Source organism: Phyllostomus hastatus, unplaced genomic scaffold (assembly GCF_019186645.2).
Source record: "Phyllostomus hastatus isolate PE091 unplaced genomic scaffold, TTU_PhHast_1.1 phas_contig_34, whole genome shotgun sequence".
Lineage (NCBI taxonomy): Eukaryota > Metazoa > Chordata > Mammalia > Chiroptera > Phyllostomidae > Phyllostomus > Phyllostomus hastatus.
Genome location: NW_025333857.1, coordinates 42,884,842 through 42,898,049, shown reverse-complemented (window position 1 = coordinate 42,898,049; position 13,208 = coordinate 42,884,842). Strand labels below are relative to the sequence as shown.

The following is a 13,208-nucleotide window of genomic DNA, read 5'->3' as shown; positions in this document are numbered from 1 at the left end:
TTATGAATAGAGTGCTTTTAAATGAATCATCATTGCTTTCTTGTACAGGCAATAGATGGGATCGGATTGGTTAGGAAAGGCTCAGCTGTGTGTGGTAGAAAATCCAAAATAATAATGGCTTCAACAAGATGGATGCTATTTGTTTCTCATGAAAAAGAAATATGGTGGCGACAGTTCTGTGCTGACAGGTTGCTGCATGGAATCCAGACGCCTTCCATCTCCCTGTTCTGCCTCCCCTAGAGCCCAACTTTCTCCTGATGGACAGAGAATCCTTCCAGACTCTGCCATCACCATCTGTGCCTGCATGGAAGGCACAGGGAGGAGGGAGGGAGAAGAAGAAAGTGTACTCATCTGTTAAGGCCTCTCCCAGGAGTCGCACATCCCCCGTTTGCTCACACACTATTGGTCATATCTAGTCACATGACCACCTCCAGCTGCAAGGAAGGCTGGTGTCTTAGTTCAGGCTGCTGTGAAAAAAGACCCTGGACTGGGTGACTTGTAAACAACAGAAATCTCTTTCTCACAGTTCTGGAAGCTGGAAGCCCGAGGGTGTCAGCATGGTTGGGTTCTGGAGAGGATCCCCTCGTGGGTTGCAGACTTCTGGCAGTCTCATGCGAAGGAGAGCAGGGAAGGGAAGCAAGTTCTCTCATGACTCTTAGAAAGGCACTCATCCTGTTGACTAGGGCTCCATCCTCATCACCTCATTTAACCAGTATTAATTCCCAAAGATTGTACCTCCTGCCCTGGCCAGTGTGGCTTGGTTGGTCGGAGTGTCATCCTGCAAATCAAAAGGTTGCAGGTTTGATTCCTGGTCAGGATGCATGCCTGGGTTTCAGGTTTGATCTCCAGTTGGGGCATGTACAAGAGGCAACTGATGGATGTTTCTCTCTCCCTCTCTCTCTTCCCCCCTTCCCTTCTCTCTAAAGTCAGTAAATATGTCCTTAGGTGAGGATTAAAAAAAAAAAGGATTGTACCACCTACTACCATCACATTGGTAGGGTTTCAACATACACATTTTGGAGGACACAAACATTAAGTTCGTACCATCTGGGACATTTATTCTTTTTTCCAGGTTCCTAGGCGTGCTTCTAAAATAAGATTCCATTACGAGGGACAGAGGTGAGAATGGGTTCCAGGGCTCAGTCAGCAGGCTTTGAAACACATTTTTTTTTGGAGACCTGATGATACCCTCTTCTTTGCCAGGAAAGGTTCCTTTGTTTGGGAGTGACAGTGGGGACCAGCAGCAGAGAAATCCCTGGAGCAGGGGGGACTGCAAATAGGGCACCCAAGAGAAAAAGAAAAGAGAGAATTGTGAAGTAGGGTTTAACACAGAGTAGAAGAACCCTTGGAAATCAGTCAGGGCTGTAGGTCAGCTTCCTCATTTAACATGTGAAGCCACCGAGGGCCGGAGGAGTGAGCTGACTTGTGTGTCAGGGGTCACTGAGTACACTGTCTGGCTCGATAATTGGTTAGAAGGACTCAGAAATAACTGTTATACTTGTGGTTGCAGTTTATTACAGAGAAAGGATACAGATTAAAATCAGAAAAGAAAAAGTCTCACAGGGCACAGAGTCCAGGAAAAACCAGCTGTGAGCGTTGAGTGGTTCTCTCCCCGTGTTGCTAAGGGACGGTGCTATTCCCTCAGCCATAAGGACTGACAGCACATGAAAGCTCTAACCAGGAAAGCGCACTCGGGCCTTGGGGTTCCAGACACGTACTGGGGAGTCAGTCACATAGGCTTGTGGTACCTGCATGACTGACCCTAACCACGCAGTCTCCAGCCCACCCCTCGGAGGTCGGACTGATGGAGTGTGGTCCAAGGCCCCCACAGTAAATCATATTGATAGCATTAACCACCCTTATCAGCAGTTGTTTCTCAGAAGCTGGTCCAGGGACAGTTCTGAAGACCTTTCACATGTGCAGGGTTTGAGCATCTAAAACCCTCGCTGCAGACGTGCCCAGCATCACACACCTATGAAAAGCAGGCCCAAAATGCCTCACCTCTTTGGAAGTCACTGGGGACGACTGGAGTGAGTGGACTTCCCCCTGGCAGAGGCAGGCCTAGAGCGTGCATCTCTTGACCTCCACCCAGCACACCCATGGGGTTGAAGGCACAGTTTGGGGTGGCCCCTACCTGCAAATGGGCTCCGACACATAGGGGCTGTGTGACTTGAAACAGTTATATAAACTCTCGGTCCCTCAGGTTGCTCAGCCATAAATATGAAGATAACAGGACTATCGTCTACTCATGGAGTTTCTGTGAGAGGTAAATATGTTGATTAACATGAGGCTGTTAGAACAGTGTCTGGTCTATGATGTGTCCTCAGTAAGTGAAAGCTACGATTGCTGTTATCATCATATTGCTACTCTTCAGACTCTCTTCTTATGTCTGCAGAAACCCCTGGAGCTGGCTTAGAACCTAGATCCCGACAAACACAAGCTGCACAGTTTTGGAAAGGTCACCTGACTTCTCTGGGCTTAGCTTCCTCCTTTCTAAAATGAGGGGAAAGGGGGAGAGATGCTAAGATTCCTGTTGTAACAGGGTACAGCCAGCCCCCACCAAAAGAGGGATTTGTAATGAGGTCTAGAACGTGGGGTGTCCAGGAATTATAAAATATAGGATATCCTCACCCCCACAAGTCTGAACTGGGGGATGGGACACATGGCCACTGAAAGTTATTTTGCATATCATCAGTTTTGCAAATAACCGAAAAATGGTTATTTAACATATCTATAACAGCTGGTTAGTTTCATAGATAGGTTAAGTAGCTGTGGCCATGCTTTGAGCCAGGGAGATGGGGGTGACTTTGGCCCATGATGTAACTGGGAGGCAACTCCCCCTGGTTACAGCACCTGTGCCTGTGGGAGAGCTTGGAGATGGTTGGCTTCATGCCACAGGGCCATGCCTACCTGGACTTACTGTGGTAGCCCAGAAAAGCTGGAAAAGTACAGGAATGCTGGCAGGTATAGCCAATTGTGGGAAGAGTTGGGCATGGGCTGCAGAGGAAAAATCATGCTAGGATTTAAACCCAGGCGTGGCAGCCATGCGCATTGGAACCACATAGTTTTGTTGGAACCATGAGGTTTGGGGACTCCCTTTGCCACATGGCTTAAGAAGCAGGAAAGACAATGCAAGACCTTGAAGGGAAAGAAGGGGGTGAAAAAACTCTTGCTGGTGGGCCATGAGAAGGTACCATGTGGGTTTGGATTAAGAACTGGAGATCGCAGCGGCAACACAACTGATGGTGCTGAGAACAGCGGGAGGCCTCCCAGGGAGCACGGATCACTGGGAAGAACCCGGGGCTACCTGAGCAACAGACTTCTATTCGTTTTCTGAAATATGGTATCCCTGACTGGGCAAAGGGGGGAAGGAAGGACTGTGTGTGTTTGTGAGTGTTTTAAAGGACTTTGGTATCTTAACGGAGACATTAAGTCATTACTCTGCGTTTGTATAACTTTTGAATAAATAGTTCCTTTCCTTTTCACCAGGCATTGAGAGCCATAATTCCAATTCCCTGGAGTCAGGCAAGGTGAACCTAGTACAGGGGGACCCCGGGAGAAGTGGGGGGTCCATTCTATAACACTATCACTTCCATGCTCAGATGCTGAATGTGAATATGTTTCATCTGTGTCTTGGGCCACTTAGTCACCACAAGTATACACACTGTGTGTGTGTGCATATGTGCATGCATGCATGTGTGTGTTCCTGGGAAGGGGCCAGGGTAGCTGAAAGCAGCAGGGATCCAGTTAATGTTGTTGTCCCCCCAGGTCTTCTGTTGTTGAGCTGTCCTGAGTCCCAGGCCTGTCTGTGTTTGGGATAAGAAACCCTCAACTCTGTTCTGCTCTCTGTCCACGCTGTCAGTGCCAGTGCACTCAGGAGGGCTGGACGAGACATCACCAGTTTCTTGGAAGCTTTGGAGTTGTCTTGGGACAAAGACCCTCAAGATGACGGGCACCCCTCTGCCTTCCTGAGAATGCAAGACTGAGGTGAGCTCAGCCACAACTTTGGACTTACAAAGGGGCACGTGATGGGCGGTGTTCAGAGGACCCAGGAGGGAGAAGAGGTGACTCCAGTTGGTCCCTCCTTCCCTCCCTTCCTCCCAAGGCTGTTCCTTTGGGAACCCTGCCCCCACCCCAGCCTCCTTCTGCAATTCCAGAGGAAGTGCCACCTCCAGCAGGTACTGAGCCTGCCTTCCTGCCTCAGCATCCTGCAATGCCCCACACAGCAAGCGCCTTGCTCAGGCTTCTTTTTAAATCGATTTATAAAAGGAAACAGCCGCTCCCCGTGAAGCTTGAATAGCAGCATTTCTATCATCAGTTGTCATGACATGGGCTGACACGGGAGCAGCCCCACAACGGGGCTGACAGTTTGATGGGTTTAATTTTGGTGCAGATTTCTGCAAAGAGGCAGCTGCCAGGAATATGCCATTGGTGGCTGGGGAGGACTAAGTGGCTAGGGAGGACCGAAGGGAGACAGGCAGGTGGTGGGAGTCTAACACTGCAGCACAGTGGGTGCCATCAGGGCTTTGTCCAGCACAGCATTGCTGGACGACTGATTTCAGGCTCTCAGAGGATTTACTCCGCATCCGTCCAGCCTCCAGAAAGGGCCCATCTTTGATTTTGGTCTGAGAAATGGAGGAAGAAATAAAGTAAACTGTCTCTAGATGAGGAAGTTCGTCAAGGTGACAGAGGATCCTGCAATCCCTGTTCTTGGTCCTGGGTGAAAAATCACTCTATTAAGCAGAGGGAGATGATGAGGTAACATCATTTCCCCCTCCATTCTCAGCTCCACTTACTGTTCTAACATGAGGTCCCAATGCATGTGACAGAGCATTTGATGATAAGAAACACAAAACAAGGCAAGATCAGTCCCTCCCAGCTCTGTGCTTTGGTTCCCTTGTGTGTGTCCTCTCCTGTCATGCTCTGTGAGCTCTTATTTGGGAAGTGATGGGATCAACCAGCCATCAGCTGCTCTTCTTCCACATCCTAGCTTCTTCTTCTTTAAAAAAATTTTTTTCTACTCCTCACTCCAGAACACTTTTTCATTGCTTTTAGAGACAGAGGAAGGGAGAGAGAGAAACATCTATTGGTTGCCTTCTGTATGGGCTAGAACTGGGGATCATGCATGCCTGACCTGGAGATTGTACATACATGGATGGGGGATCAAATCCGAAACCTTCAGTTATAGGAGGACACTCCAACCAACTAAGCCACTCCAGCCAGGGCCATACCTTGGCTTCTTATTTCATTCCTTTTTGAGCCTGTGGATCAGGCAGCCCATGAGCTAGCATCATTTATTCATTCCTCTAGCATTAACAGCCCTGTGTGCTCTCTACTCTGCTGCATGCTAGCGCCACCAGGCTGAATTATGCATGCTTCCTGTCTTTCAGGATTGGAACATCTGGTAGGGAGAACTGATATGCAAAGAGCTAATATATGGAAATGCAAATTAAAGACCAACTTGTGGTGTTCAGATTGGAAAACCTACAGGTATGAAGTGTTGCTGAGGATGTATATAGCAAACCAGGTCTCTTACACACTGTTGGCGAGAGAGTCAACTGATACAAATACTTGGAAAGTAGCTTTACTTTTTTAATAAAGGGGGAGATGCACATATGCTATGACTGGGAAGTCCATAATTATGTGCCCAGGAGAAATTCTTGTGCATGAACTTAGTGATGTTTGAAACAGGGCAACACTGGAAACAATATGAATACACATTAAGACTGGAATGAATAAAAACATGTTGGAATACTATACAGCAGTGAAAATAAATGTACTACCACTATAGACATCAACATGCGTGAATATTACCAGCAAACGGTAGAACAAGAAAAGCGAGTCACAGAAGAATGTGTTGAACATGATGTTTTGTTTTGTTTTTTTACACAAAGGTCAAAAACTGACAGAATTAAGCTACATATATAGTAAACATTTTTAAAAACAGCAAGAAAATGATGACCACCAAATGCAGGCTAGTGCTTACCTCTGGGTGGGTGGGTGCCGGAAGGGACCGAGTCGCAAATGATGTCACTTTGCGCAGGCCTATATCCGGGATGTTCATGATGCCAGACGGCGTTTTCCCTCATTTAAAACAAGTTCTATAGAGATATAATTAAAATAAACTACACATACTTAAAAAGTATAATTTGATCATTTTGACATATTTTTCAAACTCATTTTGGTTATTTTAAGTTCTTTGCATTTCTGTACCAAGTTTAGGTTTAATCACTTGAGGGTGGAACAAATGTCAAAGGTTCTTTTATGTTGGACTCCCAGGTACACTGAGTATTCACTTCGTGAGGGGGCGTTGGAGCAAAGGGCAGTGGGGGAAACAGAGGACTTCCAACGCGAAGTGTAAGCATCTGTGGCAGCCTGATGCCAGCACATCAGAGGAGGCCAAATCCTCTGCTGACTAGGCAGTCGGTGGTGTTCATCCTCGAAACACTGGCGAGTTCCCTGTGTACCCTATGACCTGGGCACTGAATGACACCCTCATGCTGATTATCATCCTGGACTTTTTCTCTGCTGGCCTATTCGAGGACATGGTAGTGTTAAGACACTGACAGAGCCAGAAAGGCAATTCCAATCTATACTTTCAGATCCTTGAGTAGCTTCTTCCTGGCTGCTACATGAGAACATCCTGAAAAATGAAGTGGAAACCCATCTGTCCACTAGTGTGAAAGACCCTGGGATTCAACTTCCTTCTGCCTAAGCCAGAGTCATAGAGAACTGGATGAAGGTTATGATTCTTCCCTCTGCATCCACCCCCCATCCCCCGACTCCCCACCCCCCACCGCCGATGCACCTGTGCGTTTGCAATGTGTGTTGGAGAGCTCAGGGAGGCAGATGTGGAGGACACGTGTCATCTAACATCCAAATGCCCCTCTTCCTTGAGAACCCTGATCTCCTGTGAAGGCAGTTTGCTATTGTGCGTCGTCTTGGTGGGTGGGCAGTTCCTGGTGACAGCCGTCCCCTGGTGCCTGCCATCATGAACACAGAGACAGAGGCTTTATCTATGTTGCTAGGTAGGGGGGTCCCGGGACATTGAATGTGGAACGAATGAAGCCAACATGAAGGGAAGGGGAAGGTAAACATCTGAGTGGTGTCAGAGGCTGAAGCAGATCTATCTGTTCATGTGTGGTGACATGTTTGTGTCCCTTACACAGCGCTTGCTGCATAGAGGATGTTTGGTAAATGAGAAATGAATCAGTGCATGGACAGCAATACTGTTAGCGGATCCCATTTCTGCTAAACAAAAACACTGTCTAGAATCACAGGCTTGTCAAGCTGCAGCAGAACTTGGTTTTACTTTCTTATCTAATTCAGACCCTTCATTTTGCTGATAAGTAAACAGACACCCAGGAAGTCCAAGGGATGGGCCAAAATATCTTTCCCTTTACTCCCCAGGTACAGGCAGAGCTGGGTTCTAAATATTCAGACTCCCAGCCTATTTTCCTTTCAGCTACTCTGTCTCCAAGTCTCCAAAAATATGTTTAGGTATTTGCCTATTTAATTAGCCACACATAGACATAAGCATATTTATAGCAGAACCATTGAAAATGGCACAAGTCAGGGTAGCCTTGATATCAGCCAGGATTCAGAGATTCAAGACACTAATTAACAGGACTGTAGCTGGTTATTAGTCTAGGTAGGTTATACTTAGCAGGATTTTCAGGATCCCAAAGCCTCTTTTCGCTTCTTCATTTTGTGAACCCTAGTTTGCTGTAAGCTGGCTTTCTTAAGTCACTTAGGTAGATGCTTGGAAACTGGCTGACACCTCAGCCTTGTTGATGGGACTACTGGGTGTGTGGGTCAGGTGGTCTTCTTCTAGAATCTAGAACACAAGTATGGCACCTTTCTAAAGCCATGTGCACTGAATGCAGATTTGCTTCAGCAAATGTGTGAAAAAGGCTTTCTAGCTAGGTGTTAAACAAACTGCCTACTGGCCTGTGTCCATGCTAGTTACTAGGTAAATAGAAGAGAAGTTTCAGAAATGTCTGAGACTGCCTTCACCTGAAGGCGTTGTCATCAGTTTTAAATAAACAAATTGTATGTTGTTAATTCCCCAGGAAGTTCGTGGCGGCCAGTTTTTGAGTTTGGTATTGATTAGGGAGAGTAACATCTCTGTGAGAGGTCAGGCCCTGGAATTTGCAACCGAGTGTCCTCACTGTGAGTCTCTGCATTTGGGTCTTTCCAAAGCAGACCCTGACACAGGAGATGGGTCCGAGTGGCTTGTAGGGAAGACAGAATGATGGAGAGGGGAGGGTGGGACAGGAAAGAAGGAAGAACCAATAAAAGGTGCGATCCTGAGCAGACTACCGCCGTGGGCACCTGAGGTTCAGTCCCACTGGGGATCCTTTGAGAGAGGGTGTAGATTCCGCTTCAGGGTCATCCCACTGCTGGGGAGGAAGATGCAGCATTACCCACCACCCTTTGTCCTTTGTTGCTTGAGGGTTGGTCCTGAAGTGTCAACTCCCTGGCATTTCTGTATGTAGGTGACCTCTCAGGGTGGCCAAGCCATGTGGTGGGGAACCAGTGGCATATGCTATACTAAGAAAATGCTAAAATCCAGCTACTTGAGAAAATCGGATCTTTGTATAGCACTTTATAGTTCTTCTTTTCTTTAAACATCACCATGACAACCACCACAAAATAGAACACCTAAAGTTAGGAATAATTTAAAATTTCTGGGAATGTGGACTCCAGGAGAGATTTGCATTTCCATTTGATGAGAAAGCTTTACAGGAAAAATTAAATACTGTAAGTTTATTCTAGCTCTTTACTGTTTATATATGTGCTGTTGCTCTCTGTCTGTGTGTGTCTCTGTCTTCTCAACATCTTGTGTAATTACAGTCCAGTCTAAAAACCAGAAAATTTATGTTGATATTGACACAATCCAATGACCTCATTTGGATTTCACCAGTTTTACATGCATTCATTTGTGTATATTTAGTTTGATGTGATTTTACCACCTGTGTATATTTGTGTGGCCCTCTCAGTGAGAGGTCGGGCCCTGGAATCCGTTGTGCTACCCTCTGCAGCCACCTCACCCCCCTCCCACGAACCCTGGCAACCACTCATCTCTTGTCCACCTATACAGTTCTGTCATTTCAAGAATGTTTTGTAAATGGAATCATGCAGGTGTAACCTTTTGAATATTTTTTTTACTAAGTATATCTTCCTTCCGACCCATTCAAGTTGTGTGTATCAGTAGTTTGTTCCTTTTTATTACAGAGTGGTAGTTCCTGGTTTGGATGTATCACAGTTTCTTTAACCATTCACTCACTGAAGGGCATTTCAGTTGGATAAAGCTGCTCTGAACATCTGCGTACATGTTTTTGCATGAACATAAGTTTCCATTTCTGTGGCATAAATGCCCAAGAGTAGAATTTTTAAGCCATTTAGTAAGCGTATGTTGTTTTTATGAGAAACTGCCCCACTCTTTCCCAGAGTGGCTGTGCCATTGTGCATTCCCAGCAGGGATGTACGAGGGGTCCACAGCCTCGTCGGCGTTCAGAGTTCTTTGTCTTGATCAGGGAGTCAGGGGTGTGGTCTGTGTTTTGGTCTGCAGACTTCACAGGAAGTCATTCCCATTCTTGGGCCACCTACACTATCTCTTACCATTCTTGCTCTTCTGTTTTCTGACTTCTTCTTCTTCTTTTTTTTTACCTTGAAATAACAACATATGTAATAGTTGTAATAGATCAAAGCATTTCAAATGACTAACTTCCCTCAGGTTAAAAAAATAAAGGGCAGATCTCCAGTCTGCAGAGATAAATAAGTGACTCATAATAGCCCGAATCAATGTGGGAAGATGGATGGGATAGAAAAGAAAATGAAGGATAAAGGAACCAGAGGAAAATGGCCAAAGAAATCTATTATCATAAGATGTGAAGAACATTGAAATAGTTTGTGAGGTAAGCTAAATATCTTCCGTATGCACAGCAATGAAAAGAAATGTTATTTGTAGAGATACTGGGCTGTGAGCTCCTTTAAGGGGGGTCGGCTGGCTATATAGAGTAAAATGACTTGTTAGAATAACACAATTTGGGCTGAAAAGGACATGAACATCCATCAGTTTAGATGTCATATTAGAAATGATACCATAGTTTTAGAAATGATGTAACTAATGCCCAGAGCAATTAAACTGCTTGTGCAAAGGCACAGAGGGGGCTGACTGCAGCCAGGGGCCAGAACCCCACCCTGAACCACCTGGGTTGCGGGTGCTTCCTACACAGCTATGGGGGTGATTCATTTTCAAAAGGATTTTGATCTTGACCTGTATCAGGTGTTTTCATTTCACATTAGGCCATGCCCTGCTCTCCTCGGCATGCCACCCGCTGTTAGTTGGGAGCTGTTCTATGTTGCTCTATACCCCTGACTGGACTTTTGAGAATGGGTATTGGAGGGAGGGTGAGGTGTCGCTGTATAGGACCACGGAGGGTCTTGTTTACACATATCCTCTTGTCTTCAGATGTCAGAGGCTCAGAAGTAAAACGAAGTAAAAGCTGGTTGTTTTAAAAAATAGATTAGCCAGAGTACGTTTTAAAATAGCAAGACTTAAAGTGATTCAATGTGAATTGAATATTGAGTAAGGAAGAGGTAGGGAGTTAATTGAATGAGTGAGCTTGGGGTTTTGGATAATTTTTTCATGATGTGAAGGAAATTACTTCAGAGTTGGACATAGATTGGGGAGAGAGAGAGGCAGTGTGATCTTTGGAAGGAGTAAATGAAAGCCATTTTGTTTGTGGGGAGAAAAATAAGCTTGCTGGACGGTTGGTTGTTCCTTTAAGCTTGTAAAATTCTATTAAAATGCATTTTGCATTGTTATAGAAGGTTACAAGTTATCTGAAGAAAATTTAGAAGCTATGAAAAAGTAAACAGAGCAAAATAAATATCATCTGTGATCTCATCATAGATACCACTGACATTTTAGTTTATATCCTTTTAGCTTTTTTCTATGAGTATGTATCACTTGTCTATTTATATATATGTATTAAATGTTTATAAAATATAAGATCATATTGTTTGGTAACTTACCATACAACTTAGTGTGTGAACACTTTTCTAATGTAATTTTAAATCATGAGTATTCTATTGCACAGATGTTCGTTAGTTAATTTACCCAATAGTATTTGCCTCTTATGAACAGCCATGTGATGTATGTTATAACTTTATTTTTGTGCTTATCTACAATTATTTCTTAGGTTATGTTTGGAATTTCAATGCCAAATGGAATCTAAATTTTAGGACTTTAGATTTCTGTTGAGAACTTATTAACCCAGAAAAAGACTGTATCGATTGTCAAGTTTATAGGGCTCTCCCTGTCCTTTCAAGAGTGAGTTCTGTTATTTCTTTTTAAATTGTCTAGTTTATAAAAAAAAGTTACGTATACTTTTATTTTTTATTTTGTGATTATTAAGACATTATCCTTTTATAAAAAACAAATATTTGGATTTCTGTGTTTATAAATTTTCTGATCATATTCTTTGATTATTATATTTTTCTATTGGGGTGCTCATCTTTTTCTCATTGGTTTTTTAAAACCTTATTAAAATATGGAGTTTATTTCACATATACAGATAGTTTTGCCTCCTTATCATTTCCATTTGTCTGACACTGCTGCTACTATGTCTTATCATAACATTCCGTATATACTTAAAACCAAGTGAAGGGTGGAGTTCCGTCTTTAAAAACTAAACAGTCATTTTAGACAACACATTCTTGGCAATGGAACCTGGAGAACATTTATCAGACAAGGTAGGGAATGTTCTAACTCTGCATTATAAAAAGAACAGCCGGATATCAACTGTTAGAGAAATTAAATAAGATGGACATTTTTAACAAGCTGTTTAAGCTATTTTCTCAAAAGTGTCTCCCTCCGCTGCCAAAGCTCTTGAAGAGCCACATGGCCAGTCATTTGGAAGCAATTCTTCATATAATTGATGAACCTTGCATCCACTTTGGGAGGAAAACCACCTTTTTCTACTTGCTTGCATATTTGCTTGAATATCTTCTACAGAATTAGGTTCTTTTGGTGTTTTAGGAGTTTTTCTCTGTTTTTTAAAGGATTCTTAACTTTTGATCTCAGTGTTGATGATTTTAAGTCATTTTCATTCTGGTTTGATTTTTGTGTATTTTGTCTGAAGTATCGTATAGATTCCTCTGCTAGAGGTCTCCTTTTCCCTCTCATCCTCCTCCTCCTCCCCCTTCTTCTTCTCCACCACCACCACCATCATCATCACATCATCATCTTCAGCAGCCAGTTTGACTTTTTTTGTGGAAGATATACTTAAGAGTTTCACCTTCTCCTCTTCCTCTTCTGACTCTGCATCTTCCTCTGACCAAGTATTATCCATTAAAATGCACAAGACCCGAACCATCCTTCAGCCACCGGCCACAGGTGGTATTATTTCAAAGTCCCCTAGGGAAACCATTGGTGGTACAGATATTCTCACAGTTGCCAGTGTTCCTGTAATTGGACCGCCTTCCTAATTCATTGCTTCTGCGATTCACGCTTTGCACCAGTCCTGAAACTGGCTATTCTTAAAGATGACTGGTGCTCATTTTCATTATTATTCGTCTTGAAATGATAATCTTTGTTAGCTGTTAGTTTACAGCTGGAAGATAATTCTGAGACCACAGGGGCTCGTGTTCCTCTCCATCCAACTGCCCACGGGTGGTGGCACACGGGTGGGAGATGAGGTGGACGGAGACAAACGACAACCATTCTAGGGGACAGCCGTGCAGGACAGAACCACACCAGGGTTTTCATGGATAAAAGTTGCTTTGTCTACATTAAATAGACACACCTTTTAATTTTTTCTGTGTCCTCAACATTTTTTTCTCTGCTGGTTGTAGGCTTTCAATTTTGTTGATATGCTTTCTGATGTTCGTGATATTTGTGGCTGTTACCATGTCTTTTTCCTTTTATTTGTTTAATGGCTTTTAGTGTTTAGGCAGTCAAATTTATTGCTGTTGCAATTTCTACCATTGGTATCATATGTAGAAAGACCACGCCATCCTTAGATCATATAATACCTGTCCATTTTTTCTTCTAGTTTTTTTATTTTTTCATCTTAAATTTTCAGTTTATTTTGGTGAAAGGTTTTATTTCAGGATGCAGCCCCAAATACTACATTCTAATTTCAGTTTGTAAAATAGCCACTAGGACGGTTACTGACCAATAAGTACTGTTATGTTTC

The 13,208-nt window shown here is 43.8% G+C and overlaps 1 pseudogene; it reads right to left on the bottom strand.

Moving 5' to 3' along the window:
* Positions 1-11,860: 11,860 nt before the first annotated feature.
* Positions 11,861-12,616, bottom strand: LOC123820114 (annotated as a pseudogene).
* Between the last annotated feature and the right edge of the window lie 592 nt (positions 12,617-13,208).